We start from the raw sequence: 18123 nt of genomic DNA, 5'->3' as shown, positions 1-18123 counted from the left end.
CTATTCTTTCATTCATGATTTTATTTATTTGGGTCCTTTCTCTTTTCTTTTTGATAAGTCTGGCCAGGGTGTTATCAATCTTATGAATTCTTTCAAAGAACCAGCTCCTAGTTTTGTTGATTTGTTCTACTGTTTTTTGGTTTCTATTTTACTGATTTCTGCTCTGATCTTTATGATTTCTCTTCTCCTGCTGGGTTTAGGCTTTCTTTGCTGTTCTTTCTCCAGCTCCTTTAGGTGTAGGGTTAGGTTGTATACTTGAGACCTTTCTTGTTTCTTGAGAAGGCTTGTATCACTATATACTTTCCTCTCAGGACTGCCTTTGCTGTGCCCCACAGATTTTGAACAGTTGTGTTTTCATTTTCATTTGTTTCCATGAATTTTTTCAATTCTTCTTTAATTTCCTGGTTGACCTATTCATTCTTTAGTAGGATGCTCCTGAGCCTCCATGTTTTGAGTTCTTTCCAACTTTCCTCTTGTGATTGAGTTCTAGCTTCAGAGCATTGTGGCCTGAAAATATGCAGGGAATGATTCCAGTCTTTTGGTAACAGTTGAGACCTGATTTGTGACCCAGGATATGATCTATTCTGGAGAATGTTCCATGTGCAGTACAGAAAAATGTGTATTCTGTTGCTTTGGAAGGAATGTTGTGAATATATCTGTGATGTCCATCTGGTCTAGTGAGTTACTTAAAGTCTTTATTTTTTGTTGATCTTTTGCTTGGGTGATCTGTCCATTTCAGTGAGGAGGGTGTTACAGTACCCTATTATTATTGTATTACTGTTGATGTGTTTCTTTGATTTGTTATTAATTGGTTTATATAGTTGGCTGTTCTCATGTTAGGGTCATAGATATTTAAAATTGCTAGACCTTGTTGGACAGACACTTTGAGTATGATATAGTGTCCTTCCTCATCTCTTTTTATAGTCTTTGGTTTAAAATCTAATTTATCTGATGTAAGGACTGCCGCCCCAGCTGTCTTTGGATGTCCATTAGCATAGCAAATTGTTTTTCACCCCCTCACTTTAAATCTGGAGGTGTCTTTGGGTCTAAAATGAGTTTCTTGTAGACAGCATATTGATGGTTCTTGTTTTTTTTATCCATTCTTATACCCTTTGTCTTTTGATTGGGGGTATTTAGCCCATTTGCATTCAAGGTAACTATTGAAAGATAGTAATTTAGTGCCATCATATTGCCTATAAGGTGACTATTACTGTGTATTGTTTCTATTCCTTTCTGGTCTGTGTTACTTTTGGGCTCTCTCTTTGCTTATAGGACCTCTTTCACGATTTCTCATAGGACTGGTTTGGTGACTGCAAATCCTTTTAGTTTCTGTTTGTCCTGGAAGCTTTTTATCTCTCCTATTGTCAATGACACCCTAGCTGGATATAGTATTCTTGGCAGCATATTCTTCTCATTTAGTGCTCTGAATATATCATGCCAGTTCTTTCTGGCCTGCCAGGTCTCTGTGGCCATGTTTGCTGCTAATCTAATATTTCTACCACTGTATGTTACAGACTTCTTGTCCTGAGCTGTTTCAAGATTTTCTCTCTGTCACTGAGACTTGTAAGTTTTACTCTTAGATGATGGGGTGTCATCCTGTTTTTATTCATTTTGAGGTAGGTTCTTATGCCTCCTTGATTTTTTTTTTTTTATGTCTCCTTGATTTTGGTGCTTATTCCCTTTGTGATATTAGGGAAATTCTGTACTGTAATTCACTCCAATATACCTTCTGCCCCTCTCTCCCTTTCTTCTTAAATAAGATAAGTTGGTTAGAGAAAGAAAAAAGAGAGAGAGAGAGAGAAGAAAATGTGATCAGGCTAGAGATTTGGTTTTTTCTAATGGAAGCATTTAATGCTAAATTTCCCTCCAGCTCTGCTTTAGCTGTATTCTATATATTTTGGTATGTTGTGCTTGCATTTCTTTCAGTTCAATGTTTGTTTGTTTTTTAATTTTCCTTGAATCTTCTTTGACCCATGGACTACTTAGAAGTGTGTTGTTTTATTTCCAAATGATGGGAGACTTTCCTATTATCTTTCTGTTATTGATTTATAGTTTTATCCCATTTTGGTTAAAGTTAAAATAGCTTCCCATGATTGTGGATTTATTAATTTCTCATTTTAATCTTGTTAATTTTGACTTTATATATTTTAAAGCTTGTTATTAGGTTCACAAAAATTTAGGAATGTCATGAATTGGGATTGACCCTTTTATCATCATGACCCATCTTACTTTATTCCTAGGAGTGACTACTGCTTCAAAGTCTACTCTATCTGATATTGCTATAGCTATACCATCTTTCTTTTGCTTAATTTTTGCTTAGTGTATATTTTTCCTCTCTCTACTTTCAATATTTCTGGATCCTTATATTTAAAGTGTGTCTTTTGTAAAAGATATATAATTAGGTTTGGTCTTGTTTTGTTATTCAGTCAGACAATCTGTATTTTAATTGTAGTATTTAGTTTGTTTACATTTAATGATACTGCAGATATAATTTTATTTAAATCCCTAACTTATTCTCCATTTTCTACTTTCCCACCCACTCTGTTTGTTTTTCTGTCCTTTCTTCTTTCTAAAGTGTATTAATCAAGAATTTTGTATGATTCTTTTTTTTTTTTTACCTCTGTGAGTTTGTTATGTGTTCTTCTATTCTCCTTTTAGCTACATTTATTACTCAAAAGGTTATAATATATATTCCTGATTTATTGTATTTAAAAATAAATTAGTACTTTTATCATTTCTTAAATAAGGCATAGAACTTGGAATAGTCTAACTTCATTTAATCCCTTTACTTTGTATACTATGTTTTCATGTATTTTAAATATACATATATTTATACATATATAAATTTATATGTTTTATATGGTAACTATTTAGGCTTTTTTTAAGATTTTATGTATTTATGTGTTTATTTATTTATTTGTGAGTGAACAGAGGGAAAGGTAGAAGGGGAGGAAGAGGGAAAGAATCATGAGCTGAGTCCAAGTTGAGTGTGGAGTCCAACACAGAGCTCAGTCTCATAACACTGAGATTATAACCTGAGCTGAAATCAAGAGTCAGACACTTAACCTACTGAGTCAACCAGGCACCCCAATATTTGTTTATTTTAACTGTTTCTATAGTTCTTTCTTTCTATCTTTGCTTCTATATTGAATATTCCTTTTGCCCTTTATAGTTTCCCTAGTATTTCTTGTAATGCAACAAATACTCTCAATTTGTGTTTCTTTAAAAATTTTAAAAATTTTATCTCTATTTTTTTAAGATATTTTTTCTGGGTATATAGTTATGAGATCTTTTTCTTCTTTTAACATTTTGAAAATATCATTCTATTGTTTTCTGGCATTTAGTGTTTTCATCAGTCTGTTGTCAATTACTCCTTTGAATATAGTGCATCTTTTTGTTTCAATTGCTTTAAAATCTTTCTGTCTTTGGTTTTCAGCAGTTTCAGTACAAGGTGCCTATGTGTGTACATGTGTGTGTGTGTGTGTTGCTGTGTTTAAAACTGGGTAAGGGTTTGTAGAGCTTCTTAAATCCATTTTTCATCAATTTTGGAAAGTTCTCAGCCAATATCTCTTCAAATATTATTTCTATCCCATTTACTTTCTTTCCTTTTGGTACTCTAATAATGCAAAAATATTAGATCTTTTTATACAGGTACGTGTTTCTTGCTCTCTGTTCTGTGCTTTTTTTTTTTTTTTTTTTAATTTAACCTGTGATTTAGTTTGGTTATTTTTGAATGCCTTTGTCTTCCAGTGTACTAATATTGCCTTCAGCTGTGTCCAGTCTTCTATTAAACTCATTTATTGAGCTCTTAATTTTAGTTATGGTGATTTTCAGTTTTAATGTATCCATTTGATTTACTCTGAGGTTATACTTCTGTGATTAAATTTTCCCTTTTGTCACCTTTTTTCCTTGAGCATATTAAATATAGTTATTTTGAAAACCATGTCTAATAATGTAAATATCTGGATTAGCCTTGAGTCTATTTACATTGTTTGATTTTCCACTTTGTTTTCAGTCCTTTGGTCCTATCTCCTGGTATGCATTGATTGAATGCTAGACATAGTACTTGAAAATTGTACAAATAATCTCAGGCTGATGTTATCTTTTTCCAGAGAGGATTTACTTCGCTGTCTGACAGGCAGATTAGGGTCATATTGATTTACTCTAAGCTTTGAGGTAGATGACTAGAAGTTGGGTTTTAATTGTGGTACCAGATAGTTTATTAGTAATTTACCCTCACTCCTGGAATGTAGCCTTTCTGTTCCTAACTGTAAATCTGAGTTGTTTACTCAGACCCTTCTTTCTTAGCAGACCATGGACTCTACTTTCTATCTTGCCAATCCTGTGCGAATGTCAAAATTTCTTCTCAGTCTCCACATCTTAGCCTTTAGGCTCTGCTCATTTTTTTTTTTTTAAAGCATCTGATCCCATGCCATTTATGAATTAGCAAAAGACTTGCAGAAAAAAGTGCCACAGAATATAGGCTTAATTCAATGTGCTTATCTAGTCTTCGGAATCATTCTTGGTCCCTCAAGTTCTGGCTTCTTTAGTTCTCCAAAGCCTCCAAGCAGACTTTTGTCTTGTTTTGTTTTGTTTTCTCATGTCTGCCCAACTATTCCTATTCTTTTCATGAAAGTGAGAATGCGGACATGTCTTCGAACATTACCAAAAATGGAACTCCCTTAACCCATTTTAAATGCTAAGTGTTAATGTTATGATAATGTAAATTTATAGTCAAAAGACTTTGTTGTTAATGGGCTAAAGGAACTAATATAAATGAAAGCCACTTGTAGAAGGCTTGGTACATAGTGGGCCCTCGTAATTGATTTTAGATTCGAATTTAAATATATACTGATTTTGGAGAAGGTGTAGAAGAGATTGGCCATTAGCATTCAGTTTTGTCATCTTTGTCTTCTCTTTGATGCCCCACAGAACAGCAGTCCCTGATGCTATGCTCTTGAGCATCGGTCTCATGAACCTTTACCTCAGTCGCATTTCCACAGGTTCTCTCTCCCTACCACACTCTCACTCAGAGACCCTGTAAACCATCCTCACCATTCTGGTGGTCACATTTAGCAAGAAGGAAGACAGGTTTTGTTTCCTCCTGCAATTCATACCTCAGTGTTCTAAAGAGCTAATCAGGTGGCTCTCCACTCCTACCATAGCTTCTCCCTGCTGCACCTTTGCTCCTGCCTCATTCTTCTGGCAGTGAGGCCAGTGTTGGTAAAAGCGGGCAAGCATCTTAAACATGCCAAGAAAAAGAAGCAGAACTAAATCTAAGTGTCTTAGAAATTTGAGACATTATAGTAACAAAAGCCTTGTTTGTGCTTAATTCTAGTTTCAAGTCTAGAAAACAAATTTCAGAAGCGTATGTGATTTCTGAGACTCAAAACTAATCCACTGGAAAACAAGAAATGTAAAGCAGTAGACTTCACTGGTAAATTTCAGTACATGCAGTTTTGAAGAGGCTCAGTTCATAAATTTCCTTTTGGGGCTTTTTAAAAAATCTTTTCCTGTGAGAGAATTTCTCCAAACTTACCTATATCAAATAAGGTAGGTCCAGAGTCTGTTCAGATGTGAGTTTTAGGCTCTAGAAATACAGTTTTTAGGAGGATTTTCAAGACTAAGGATGATGGCAGTGAGATGATGGTGATGGTAGCGCCTAATAGTATTTATTGAACACCTAATATTTGCTCAGTATTAAGACATTTTACATATATTGTATTGCCTCTTGAGCAGTATTTAACATCTGTTTATTACTTCTGTTGAGACTATTATCTTTCTCCTCATGTTTTCAAAGCATAGAATTTGAAGTGGGGTATCAATCCAATAGGAATTCTACCACTCAGTGGTCCTTAGCCATAGTGTGTTACATCTTTGAGCCTCTCTTTACCTCTAGGGGGAAATGATTCCATGTCTCATAAGATTTGGGGGCACTTGAAGTGTTAATGCCTGTCTAGCCTATAGCACAATAGCCTCATTTTGAGTGCTCAAACAAATTTTAGTCATTTTTTCCTTATTTTTCTACCACTATTTTTTTTAAAGATTTTATTTATTTATTTGACAGACAGAGATCACAAGTAGGCAGAGAGGCAGGCAAAGAGAGAGAGAGAGAGGTAAGCAGGCTTCCCGCGGAGCAGAGAGCCCGACGCGGGGCTCGATCCCAGGACCCTGAGATCATGACCCCAGCCGAAGGCAGCAGCCCAAACCACTGAGCCACCCAGGCACCCCTTTTTCTACCACTATTGATTAAGATGCCCTCTCTTTCATTAGGTCAGTTAGGGGAGGAAGTAGAGAATGGAAATATCCAAAAATATAAGAAAAGGGGATTTCAGAAACCACCGATGATGTGTCCTGAACCAATTTAGCTCCCAGGTCAGGACTTAGGAAACATGGTTCTTTAACACTCATGTGAGTTCCATAAAAGTTACTGTTTAATAAATCCCCATTCAGCCCTTCTGTGCTAGTTGGGGAGCGGTCCCTCTGGTGGTGTTTTTCATTCCCATTGTAACTTAAAAGGAAACTTTCACAATGTCCAGAGCCCTTAATGCCCTACACATGAAGGAGGAGGATGACCTCAAATTCTTTGTAGCAGGAACCCACTTAGGTTGCACCAACCTTGACTTCCAAATGCAACAGAACATCTACAAAAGGAAAAGTGATGGTATCTTCATTATAAATCCGAAGAGAACCCGGGAGAAGCTTCTGCTGGCAGTTCGTGCCATTGTTGCCATTGAAAAGTCAGCTGATGTCAGGGTCGTATCATCCAAGAACACTAGCCACTGAGCTGTGCTTAAGTTTGCTTCTGCTGCTGGAACCACTCCTATAGCTGGAAACTTCACTAACCAGATCCAGGCAGCCTACTGGAAGCCGGGACTCCTAGTGGCTACTGATCCCAGGGCTGATCACCATCCTCTCTCAGAGGCATCTAATGTCAACCTTCCTACCACCACTCTATGTCACACGGACTCTCCCCTGAGCTATAAGGACATTGCCATCCCTTGCAACAAGGGAGCTCACTCAGTGCGTCCTGAGCCATAGATAATGACTGGGAAGTTCTGCGCATGCGTGGCACCATTTCCCATGATCACCCGTGGGAGTCTGTGCCTGGTCTCTACTTCTACAGAGATCCTGAAGAGGTTGAAAAGGGTAAGCAGGCCGCTGCTGAAACGACTATGACCAAGGAAGAATTTCAGGGTGAATGGACTGCTCCAGCTCCTGGATTCACTGCTACTCTGCCTGAGGCCGCAGACTGGTCTGAAAGCGAGCAGGGGCCCTCCGTGCCTAGTCAGCAGCTCCCTCCCGGGGACTGGAGCCCTCAGCCAGCCACTGAAGACTGGTCCGCAGCTCCCACTGCTCCGGCCACTGAATGGGTAGGAACAACCACTGAGTGGTCTTAAACGGCTCTTGCACAAAGGCAAACAAAATGGAAATATTAACAGAAAATAAACAGTTTCTTAAAATAAGGGGAAAAAAAATCCCATTCATTCAACAAATATTTATTGCATAAGATTTGGGCCAAGTCCTTACTGTCATGGAACTTAAGATCTACTGGAAGAGAGAAATATTAAATTCTTAATTATAATCCCTCCTTAATTATAAATACTACTGAGGAGAGGCACGGTGTGCTATAAACATATTTGACATTGTGAAGGATCAAGGAAGGATTAACTGAGAAAATGACATTTCAGTTGAGACAAGGAGAGTGAGTAGTTAAGAGCAGTTCGGTGGTGAAAGGGGGATGAAAGGCATTTCAGACAAAAGAGCAGCAGGGGAAGAAAATCCTGATGTGCAAAGGAGCTTGGCATTGTGGAGAAGTGAAAGAAGTTTCTCTTCCTGACACCAGGTAGAGAACAAAGAGGTTCAGTAATTGGATGAGTTCATCAGTCTGCATGGGACCTTCCCTTCCTTGGACCAAGAGGTTTGCCCTAGCGCAGATCACAATATAGAAAAGGTTCCGATTTTCTTCACCACATCTGAGGGCACTCATCACCCTCAGCTTATTCAGGGACATGTGTTCTCCCTCCCAGAGACCTAACCCATTTCCCACCCATCTCTCATTCTCAGGGCTAGACGATGCCTTATTAGTCAAATACATGTATGCATCTGCAGTTAACGATCAACTTTAAGCATCCAAGATAATGGTTCTCAAACTTGAGCTTGCAGAATCACCTGGAAGGCTTGTTGAACCACAGAGTTCCTGATTTAGTAGGTCTGAGACAGAGCCCCTAAAACTGACATTTCTAACAAGCTGCCTGTGGCACTGGTTTCCACACCAAGGTAAGTTACTAGGTGAAGGTATCATCCCTCTTTCCATGATTTGCCAGTCACCTTTAGTTCCTTAACTCAAAGGAAAATTGCTCAGGGAGTTTTTGAGGGTAACATCCTAAAATCAAAACTAAACTCTGGGGGTGACTGCTATATTCGCCTAATGGGTCTATAGCTTTTCAACATCAAGACAGAATATAAAGAACTGCATTCCCAGAGCTTAGCACATGGTAGGTACCCAACATAGGATTGTTCAATAGATTGACGATCAGTGAAGGAATCACAGAATGGATGTGACTTAGCAGATTTTATACATTAGTTTTTGGAAAGCTCTCCTGATTCATTTCAGCCTGAAAGGTCTTCTAGGAGGATAAATTGTCATTCTCTTGGAATCCAGCCTCAGAAATTGCAGAGTCAAGATATGCTTGTATTTTAAGTACTTACTTGGATTAAAAACTGAATTGCTAACAGGATTACAAAATGCCAAGTTTGCTGAGACTCAAATTGTTTATGCGCATGTTTGGTTCTAAGTTCTTTCGTCAATCAGTACATTTCTGTTTCTAATTACAGTCAATGTTTGTGGGTTGTGTTTTTTTTTTTTTTTTTGACACCTGCACATGAATTTACAGTCAAAACCAGCTTCAGTAATTTGCACAGGTATAATATAACTAAAACGAGTCTCGTAACCACCGATGTGTCACCTATGCTACGTGTCTAATGAATTCAGAGGTGTTGTACCTCAATTCACATTGGGATTCAGGAAACGGTCTGCTATTTTTCCCATTTTCACTCCCACCGTGTTGTAAAACATTTTTAATGAGCACTCTAACAATTTTCCTCATTCCAGGAGCATGGCGTTTTTAGTAGATGATGCAATGTAATTTTCATTTGTGGTTCCTTATTTATGCCCATCCTTGGAATCTCTGTATTTGGATGCAAGAAAAACGAAAATGCCCGAGATTACCACGATTCTCCAAAATGTAATGTCCGCTACTGCCGCCAGTCAAATGAGTTCCAGACTCATAGTCAAGTCCCTGAAGTCTGGAAGTGGTTTAGATGGGGGCTCGCTGTCACATCTCAGATATGACCCAGGCACGGCTCATGGGTCAGAGCCTTCCATATACTGTGATGAAGAACCATCCTGAACAATTCTGCGCCCAGTTTTTAACTTGCACCCTGACCCTAGCTGACACCTGTAGAATGGCAAGTAATTTCTCTGTGGCTTCTAACAATCAGAGGCCTAGTTAGAGAAAAAGTCATTTCAGCATCAGCTAACAATTATTTTTTTGCCCTGAATATCCTTCTCTGCCCTCTTATTTGTTTTGAACTAACTCACCTAATTGGAGTCAACCACTGAAAAAGAGTGGGCTGCCGGATTTGTTGTTCCTGAATGCCCCGTGCTAAAGCATGTCTTGGGGATGACATCTCTTTTTTCCTTAAAACGTAAAAGTTGCAGAATTTGAACAAGGGCTGCAAAATATTGTTGCAAGGGTGCATTCCATAAGGAGAACTCAACCGAAATGGGAGGGTTCCCACACCTGTAACAACTTTGGGCATCCAGAGTAGTCGGGTCCTGGCCAGACACTGCCTTCAGGCCCCTTCAAAAGGCAGCAGAATGATGTCAGTGTTAACATTTCACTGCACATTAATTCTTCAAAAAAAAAAAAAAAACCTGTCATTTAATTTAAGTGCTTATATGCATATGGTTAATTAAGAAGCCAAAATTGGCTATAAGCTTGGTGAGCTCCAAGAACAGGGAAAGAGAGATCATTACGCTTCTGCTCATGGTTTAGCTATTTGTGAACCAGCTGATAATGTGCAAAATTAAGATTTCGTAAGTGGCATTTTAAATGAATGGTTAATGGCTGAAGATTAATTAAACAGTCAGAGTTGCTGAAGAAAAGGCGTTAAAAAATTATGTTTGTGGGGCGCCTGGGTGGCTCAGTGGGTTAAGCCGCTGCCTTCGGCTCAGGTCATGATCTCAGAGTCCTGGGATCGAGTCCCACATCGGGCTCTCTGCTCAGCAGGGAGCCTGCTTCCTCCTCTCTCTCTGCCTGCCTCTCTGCCTACTTGTGATCTCTCTCTCTCTCTGTTAAATAAATAAATAAATAAATCTTTAAAAAAAAAAAAAAAAAAATTATGTTTGTAGGCCAGTCAGTTGCATGCTGAACTGAAATCCTGATAGATTGTTGCCTTTCTGTTTACCAAGAGAGCATTTTAACAAAGCGAGCCTCCCAAAGCAGGAGAACGCACCTCTCTCACACACCAGGCAGCCACGCGTTAGCCTCAGGGATGTTCCATTGGAATAAAAGCTGCCAAGAAGGAGAACGGACTAGAAAAGTGTTATATGGAGGGATCTTCATCTAAAACCTTCATCCCAGATAGCCAGGCATATTTTATTTCTTTTGTATGTGTTGCATAGTTCTGAGGTAGAGTAGGCAGAACCCATGGGGTTTTTTAAGAAGCTACTGGAATTCTGTAAGAGAGACAAAGAGTTGCAGTATATTGTTTTCAAGCTGGAGTGGATACTTCTTTAAGTCTGAAACTGCTAGCTGACTTGGAGGTAAAAACAAACAAACAAACAAACTTATTTTGTATCACTGGCTGTACCACAGGTTCTTTGGGGAAAGAAAGGTTTACTTTGTGCATAGAGGTATTATAAAATATTTTTTGAATTTGTTTGTCATAGCTCAATTCAATAAATATTGAATAAATGAATGAATGAGCTACCTACAAGTTGTGTGTGGGGGGATGTCAAAGTCTTCTTTATTTTTTTTTAAAGATTTTATTTATTTATTTGACAGAGAGAGGGAGAGAGGGAACACAAGCAGGGGAAGTAGGAGTGGGAGAAGCAGGTTCCCCGCTGAGCAGGGAGCCCAATGCAGGACTCGATCCCAGGATCCCGGGATCATGACCTGAGCCGAAGGTGGACTCGTAACGACTGAGCCACCCAAGTGCCCCTGTCAAAGGCTTTTTTAAATGCCTTTGCATCTGTGTGGTTCAATGGCCACCCTTCTTTTTTTCTGCACCAGGTATCGGAGTGTGCCTATGCAATGACCGTGTCCCAGCCTCAGGGACCATGTAGTCTAGTGGAGGAGACATGGGCATGTCAACAAGCAAATTGCAGCCATGCTAAATACAGTCAGAGCGGTCAAGGAGGGGAGTTAGGAATCGGGGGATAGGGGGGCAGTGGGAGGGGTACAGGAAAATAGTGTATTTTCCTATCAGTTGGAAAGGAAATTACTTCTACCTATTTTTTTAAAAAACACTAACGTCGAACTGTAATTTTTCTTTTTGAGTTCACACGTTTCAATTCCCTGCTCCCAGGCAGAAGACCCACATCATGCAGGCCAGACAGTTGTGTCTCCTGTTTAAAAGTTCCCTAGAGAAGGAAATCCTGCAGCCTCCCTGGGTATCCTGTTCCAGTGTTTAATCACTCTTCCAATCAAGAAGTTAATCCTATTTCCTCTTCTCCAGCCTTCTTTGGCTTGGTGGACCCTGTAAAACACCCAGGAGACCCTTCGGAAGCCTTGAGAAGTTAATTAGTCGACACTGGGCTGCTCTGGGTTCACCGGTGCGCCTTGTCACAGTGAGGCTGTGTACGTGCACCGTTGTGATGATACGGTTTTGTTAGATCGCTAGTAAGTCAGAATCGTGTTCCTCCTGGTCTAAAGACAATGAGAGCCAATTGACATTTTAGCATGTCTGAAAGAAGCTGTGTTGTTTTTGTTTTTGTTTTTTTAATTTTATTTGTTTATTTGACAGAGAGGGAGATCACAAGTAGACAGAGAAGCAGGCAGAGGGGGGGGGGGAGGCAGGCGCCCCACTGAGCAGAGGGCCAAATGTGGGGCTCGATCTCAGGACCCTGAGATCGTGACCTGAGCCGAACGCAGAGGCTTAACCCACTGAGCCACCCAGGCACCCCTGAAAGAAGCTGTTTTATTACATGTACAACTACCTGTTAAGTTAGACACCACTGAAATTTGGCCTCATGTCATAGAACTCAGAAACCGAATGATATAATGTTGATAAGTAATAATATTAAGCATGATTAATAATATAGCCAACACTAGACATTACTGAGAATTTGCTCTGGCTAGACACTGTGCTAGTTGCTTCGCATGGACCATTTCATGCCCTGACCACGTGACCAGGTGGGACTATTATTGTCCCCATACAAATGAGGGACCCGAGCTGCAGAGAAGTTGAGGGACTGGCCTGATATCATCAGGGATGGGGCCAGGATTGATACCTACCTAGCCTGAGCCCAGAGCTTAGACACTTCACCACCGTGTATTTAACCACCGTTCTGTGTTGACCGCTGTATTCATTTTTAAAAATTATTTTCTTTCTCCAGAGTTCTGTTTCATTTTGCACTCTTTTCTTCCTCCCATGTGTAAGAAGTCCCACTCTATAAACTTTGCTTGTGGAAGGTGATAGTACCGCTGAATAAGAGTCCCCAGGCCAGGGACTGTTCTTGCTGTAGTTATGGGCAGTTGAGTGGCAAGTCCCTTCTCCTTTAAAGAAAAAAAAAACAAAAGGCAATAGCGGTTCACTTTAGAAAAACTGATAATTCATAGCTTTTCCACTGTGGTACAAATCGAACTGATACAAAAGGAAAGAAAACTGGTACTTCTGGGAGGAAAGCTGTGCCGTTGAACAGACAGGGTAAAAACAGCTCACAGATTCCAGAAGCATCGGGGGAGCAGTGATGTCCAATAACTGCAGCTAAAAGCTGCATTAATTGACGAGCCACGGGTTGGAAGCTACCTCCAACCAGGATCCCTAACTCGCTGGTGCTCTTTTCATAAGCAGAGTAGGATGGGGGGATGGGGAGGTCACCTTCCGTGGGGTTCTCCAGACAGAAAGGAAGCAGCTGTGACCCAGTGGCCTCTTTCTACAAAGGAAAAGCTTGGCTTTTCAAGCTGCTGCATTCAGATCACCAGGGGATCTTGTTAAAATGCAGATTTTTGATTCCAGAGGGCCGAGGTGGGCCTGAGATTCTGCGTTTCTAACAAGTTCCTGGGGACACTCACCCTGCTGGTCCCGGAACCACGCTGTGGTTAGCTGGGGTGCCGAATGAGGCAGGGCTTAATTGGTATCGATTTCTTAAACCATGTAAAATAAACATGTGGCAAATCTCCCGAAACCCTTCTGAAGTTTCCAGCTGTCAGTTCCTCGTATTGGTGAGTTGGCAGAGAGAGCTCATTCCTTTCCAGGCCAGAACATTCCTTGCTCAGGTTCCGTATCCTGGGAGGGAGAGTATGGCTTTCCGTTTGTGGACTGGTATTGCCAGTGCCACCCTCAGCCTCAGAGGTCCGTGTTTGGACCTCTGGATGCGCTCTGAGAAGCCTCTAACACCTTAGCAACATGCTCTGTCTCCACACTTGAATAGGCGTAAATTCAAATTTCTTTCCTCAGGTGCTGTTACCAACCTGCCAAGAAAAATTTTACCACTACAAATCAATAATCCATTCTTCCCACCACACCCCATTCAATTAAGAGTCTCCGTGGCTCTGTTTACTCCGTCATTTGATTTAAAGGCAGTTACAGTACAATTATGTATTATTTAGGGACTGGCAATATTTTAACTAAATCCTATCTTAAGTCCTCCGATAAAGGATATCATCCTCATTAACCTTCTCCCTAAGCACAAAAGTTTCTGGAGTATGTCCTTTTGGATGTTTTTTTTTTTTTTTTGAATGCCAGGATTTTAGATTAAATTATGTATTCCCTTTTTTGAGCAACAACAACAAAAGTTGACACCACCGGAGCCATTTATAGCAGTGAAGAGAGAGAAAACAAGAATTCCCCTCCCCCCCGGGGGGTTGGGTTGCATTTCAGTGTATTTATCAATTATGGAAAATGTCTCTGAATTAGAATAAATAAGAAGATGTTCTCAATAAGACTTCCTTCTCTATTTGGGAAACAGTCAAATGGAGAACAGAATCCCTAAGCCCAACCTAATGTCCAGAGACTGGGACTGATTAACCTTAGTTTAGAGCAGCTCTGTCCAATAGAAATAAAATGTCAATCCCATATTCAATTTTAAATTTTCAGTAGCCTCATTTCAAAAAGTAAAATTAATTTTATAATAGAGTTTATTTAACCAAATATATGCAAAATACAATTTCAACACGTGTTCAAAACAGTTATTATAGAGCTATTTTACACTCTTTTTTTTGTACTAAGTCTTCAACATCTGGTGTGCATTTTGCACTTTACAGCCCATCTCCGTTTGGACTCGTGGCATTTCAAGCGTTCGGTAGTGATGTGTGACTATTGGCTGCCATATTGGACATGCCAGAAGCCCTTCAGCATACTTCCAGTGGTTAAAGTTTTCCAGGGTAGTGGGCAGACTCTCTCATTTAAGACTAGCTCCCGTGGCAGAAAGCTCGTTCTTGTGTTAAACCCTGAACTTTCCCTTCTTTCACAGAGTTTACAGCTCAAGTAAGAAAAAGACATGGAAACAATAAATTTCCACTCTTAGGGAACATACAAGTCTGCCAGCTCTACCTTTTCCATCTGTAGAAAGATGCACCCCAACTTAAGAATCGGCTGCTACACAGTGAGGTAACCTCAGAATGGGTTGAGCAAGACAAGGTGCATGTCTAATCACATCCCAGATCTGTCCTTGTTTTGCCTGGAAGGAAGATGGAACCAATGATCTAGCTCAACCTACAAGGCTCTACCCTGAGACGGGAGAATGGAGCCTGGCCTTCAGACAGGAGTACGTGTAGTCCCCATGCATAAAGGTTTGTCAGCAGCTAACCCCAGGCAAAAGGTAACTCATTACAACAGTATAACCCACGCAATTCTCATTTAACTGCAGTTCTTCCTCCCTCGCCAATGGTATTCATTCTAGCCAGGAATAATGAAGAAAGTGCTTTAGAGCAGAACCTTCTCTTTCCTTGGGCTTAACTCTTATTCTTGCTAAACTGATCATCTTCTCGAGATGTCACGTCTCTAGAATTTCATAATGACAGACTTCACTTCACTTAATTAATACCCACTTTTAATTACAAGCCTTTCTTGCCTACTCTCGCTGTAATTTTGTGACTGTGACACGTCAATATAGAGCACCATTGTTTACTTAACTTGCTCAAGCTAGAAATCTAGGGTTCCTTCTTGAGGCTTCCATCTCCCTTAGCCCCACACCCAGACTCTTTCCCAGGAAGATCCATCACAATGGATCTTTGGTAGCCAATGGTAGCTTTGGTTGTCTGTGGTCTGCATTTCCCCAGTGAGGAAATGCTGTGGGGTCCAACATTCCTACACACATCTCTTGATCCATTGTGTTTTCCCTTTGACATGCTGCTCTAAGCTGGACAAGTTTCCGTCTGGGAGGCTCTAGTGGTTGGATTAGGGAACATTGTCTTCTGCTCCCTACATGCATTGCCTTCTACAAACGCCTCGCAAAATACAACTCTATCGGACGCTCTTCTGGTCCCTATCCTCCCAACTTTCTAAGGCCCCCAACTTCAGTTGGATGACCCAAGACAATTGCTTTGTCTTTCTGTATCTCTTTGTATTTCTGTATCTCTTTGTTTTGTTTTTGTTTTTGTTTTTGTTTTCCAGGTGAAGCCCTATGTGTTACTCGGATTTAGCCCAGACATTACTTCTTTATTTCCTCTCTGAGACCTCGAAGCAGGAACTGCATTTAATGTCTAATCCCAGCACAATTCCCGAGGCATCTGGTATTCAATAAAGATGTATCGAATAAATGAGTGAATCCAAGTGGCGCCGCTGTTAGCCACATGACTTTCAGATCACAGAGCTTTCTTGTCACACTCTTAGGCTGGCCAAACCTCCCAGGCTGATATGTCTTGTCTGGTCTCCTGGTCAGTACAGCCTCCTTCGGGCTGTCTCTCTGCTCTGATCCGCTCTGATGCTTGTGTTTCAGTGATCCCACAGCTTTTTCCCGGCCCTTGTTTCTTAGGGTTGGGGTGGCATGTCCTATTTCTGTTCTGTCAGGAAATGCCTGTTCACCTACTTCCTCTCGGTGAAAGACTTCCCAGGACACACGAGTCCCTATTCTCTCCATCTGGAGCCTCAAACACTTCCTAAAGGCACGAGGAGTAGTTACTCTTCAGAAGCTATGGGCAGGCCGATATGGCTGCTTCACCAAGAGAAAAGGCTCTTGTTGGCAATTACATTTTTGTAACTCTCTTTCCCACACCTAATATTTGTCACTGACTCTTGTTGATCTCCAGTCACCTCGACTGTTACATTCCAGAGAATTCTGCTTGAAACGAGCACTGAAACCAGCTGACCTCTAGTTTTCTAGAGTTTGCTTTGGCCATTAAAAAAAAAAAAAATTGGCTGTGATTCACTCACTTCAAGTATCTGGACACTTCTTCCGTGGTCTGTAATTTCTCAGAGATACCATCTATGTTTCTCGGGGCACACCTCTCAGCTCTTTCAAAACCGTGAACATAATTTGTGAGTACTGCAACGGGAATGCCTTTAAAGCATCTTGGATCGTGTATCTTCCTCTCCCTCCTACCACGCTTTTCTTTTCTACCTCTCTTCTGCCTTCCCTCGCTGGAGATGTCAGATGAGTTCCTTAACGTCTCTGCATCGTTCCCCATCTGCAAAGACGGGAGGGTGGGACTAAGTGATCTCGGCACTTCTTTCCAGCTCCAAAATTACATGGTTCTGCGATTCTTTAATGGAAGCAAAATAGGAGTTCAGGTTGCTCTGCCTTTTCTCTGGTGCTGTTACCATGTCAGGGTCTCTTTTCCCAGCAGTGGCCTATCCTTTCTTACTCCGCTCCACTGTAGATTTAAGAATCAAATAAAAATTACGTTTGAATGTCATCATCATTTGTTTCATAGGCCCCTTAGCTCCCTTTGAGGCTCGCTTCTCTGACCATCTCAGACCTCTTTGCTACTTCGTCTGTTAACCACAGTACCGGGGATCCAGCCTCGTTCCCCCTCGGCTCACCCTCACCGCTGCAGGAATGCTTCACCCGAACCCCAGATTTCAAGAATTAAAATAGGAGTGTGAAGCTCCCTAAACTCTCACACTGGGGAATCTCTTTTGTCTGTTATCCAGGTGGTTCTGTCCTTAGTTAAGAAGAATTTGGCTTATGAGATTGTAAAAAGCTTTTAGCAATGGAATTTTACACACACACACACACACACACACACACACACTTTGTGATTTTTTCCCTTACAGCAATTGAATATCAAAATTGGTAACTATACTATTAGAAACTTTACTTGTTTGCATAGAAATGTTCCCTTAAAAAAGATAAGAGAGAATCTTGTTGATTCGATGATAATATCAGAACCTTTCAAGGTAGGGCAGGGCCTGTGGGATACAAGAATACAGGAAAGTCATTCTCAGTATTTCCAGAACAATCTCTTCAGCACCACCCCCTTCCCACTTAAATTCTCTGGCCTAAAATGTATTGAAGATGTACCTGTAAGTTTCAAACAGCTATGGGCCCTGCCTTCTGAGAGTTTAAACGGTCTTCTGTGGGCCAAAGTAGAGAAAGTAATGTTTGGGTCTATATTAAATAGGATGAAAATTGTATGGAATTTACCATCAAATCACGGGAAACTCCTCCCTAGATTTCATAGCATCCTGGCCTGTTACAGACAGGTGAGCATGAAAATATTCTTTAAAACAAAGTCTGTTGTGATTGTTGTCAAGCCCGGGAATGATGTGTATCAGATATCAGAAGGGAGCATTGATCCTTGCAGTCTGACATTTGACAAATTGCAAGTTGTATCCTGGCTCATACCCTTTAATTCAGAGACTAGGAGTGTTGTTTACAGGGTCGTCTTTGTAGGTGGTTCCGTGTTGATGTTTGTTGTTGGGCCTGATAAGGTTGCCCACAGACACCTG

The 18123-nt window shown here is 40.6% G+C and overlaps 1 protein-coding gene and 1 pseudogene across 4 annotated transcripts in view; both read left to right on the top strand.

Moving 5' to 3' along the window:
• Positions 1-18123, top strand: part of PARD3B (par-3 family cell polarity regulator beta) — a 1038672-nt gene that overhangs the window by 895201 nt on the left and 125348 nt on the right. The window lies entirely within an intron of this gene.
• On the top strand, positions 6532-7426 carry LOC309843582 (small ribosomal subunit protein uS2 pseudogene; annotated as a pseudogene). The gene has a single exon. The product of its transcript is annotated as a small ribosomal subunit protein uS2 pseudogene (transcript).

Source organism: Mustela nivalis (genome assembly GCF_964662115.1).
Source record: "Mustela nivalis genome assembly, chromosome: 11".
Taxonomy (NCBI): domain Eukaryota; kingdom Metazoa; phylum Chordata; class Mammalia; order Carnivora; family Mustelidae; genus Mustela; species Mustela nivalis.
The sequence above is the reverse complement of the archived record's forward strand: the minus strand, read 5'-3'. Positions and strand labels throughout refer to the sequence as shown.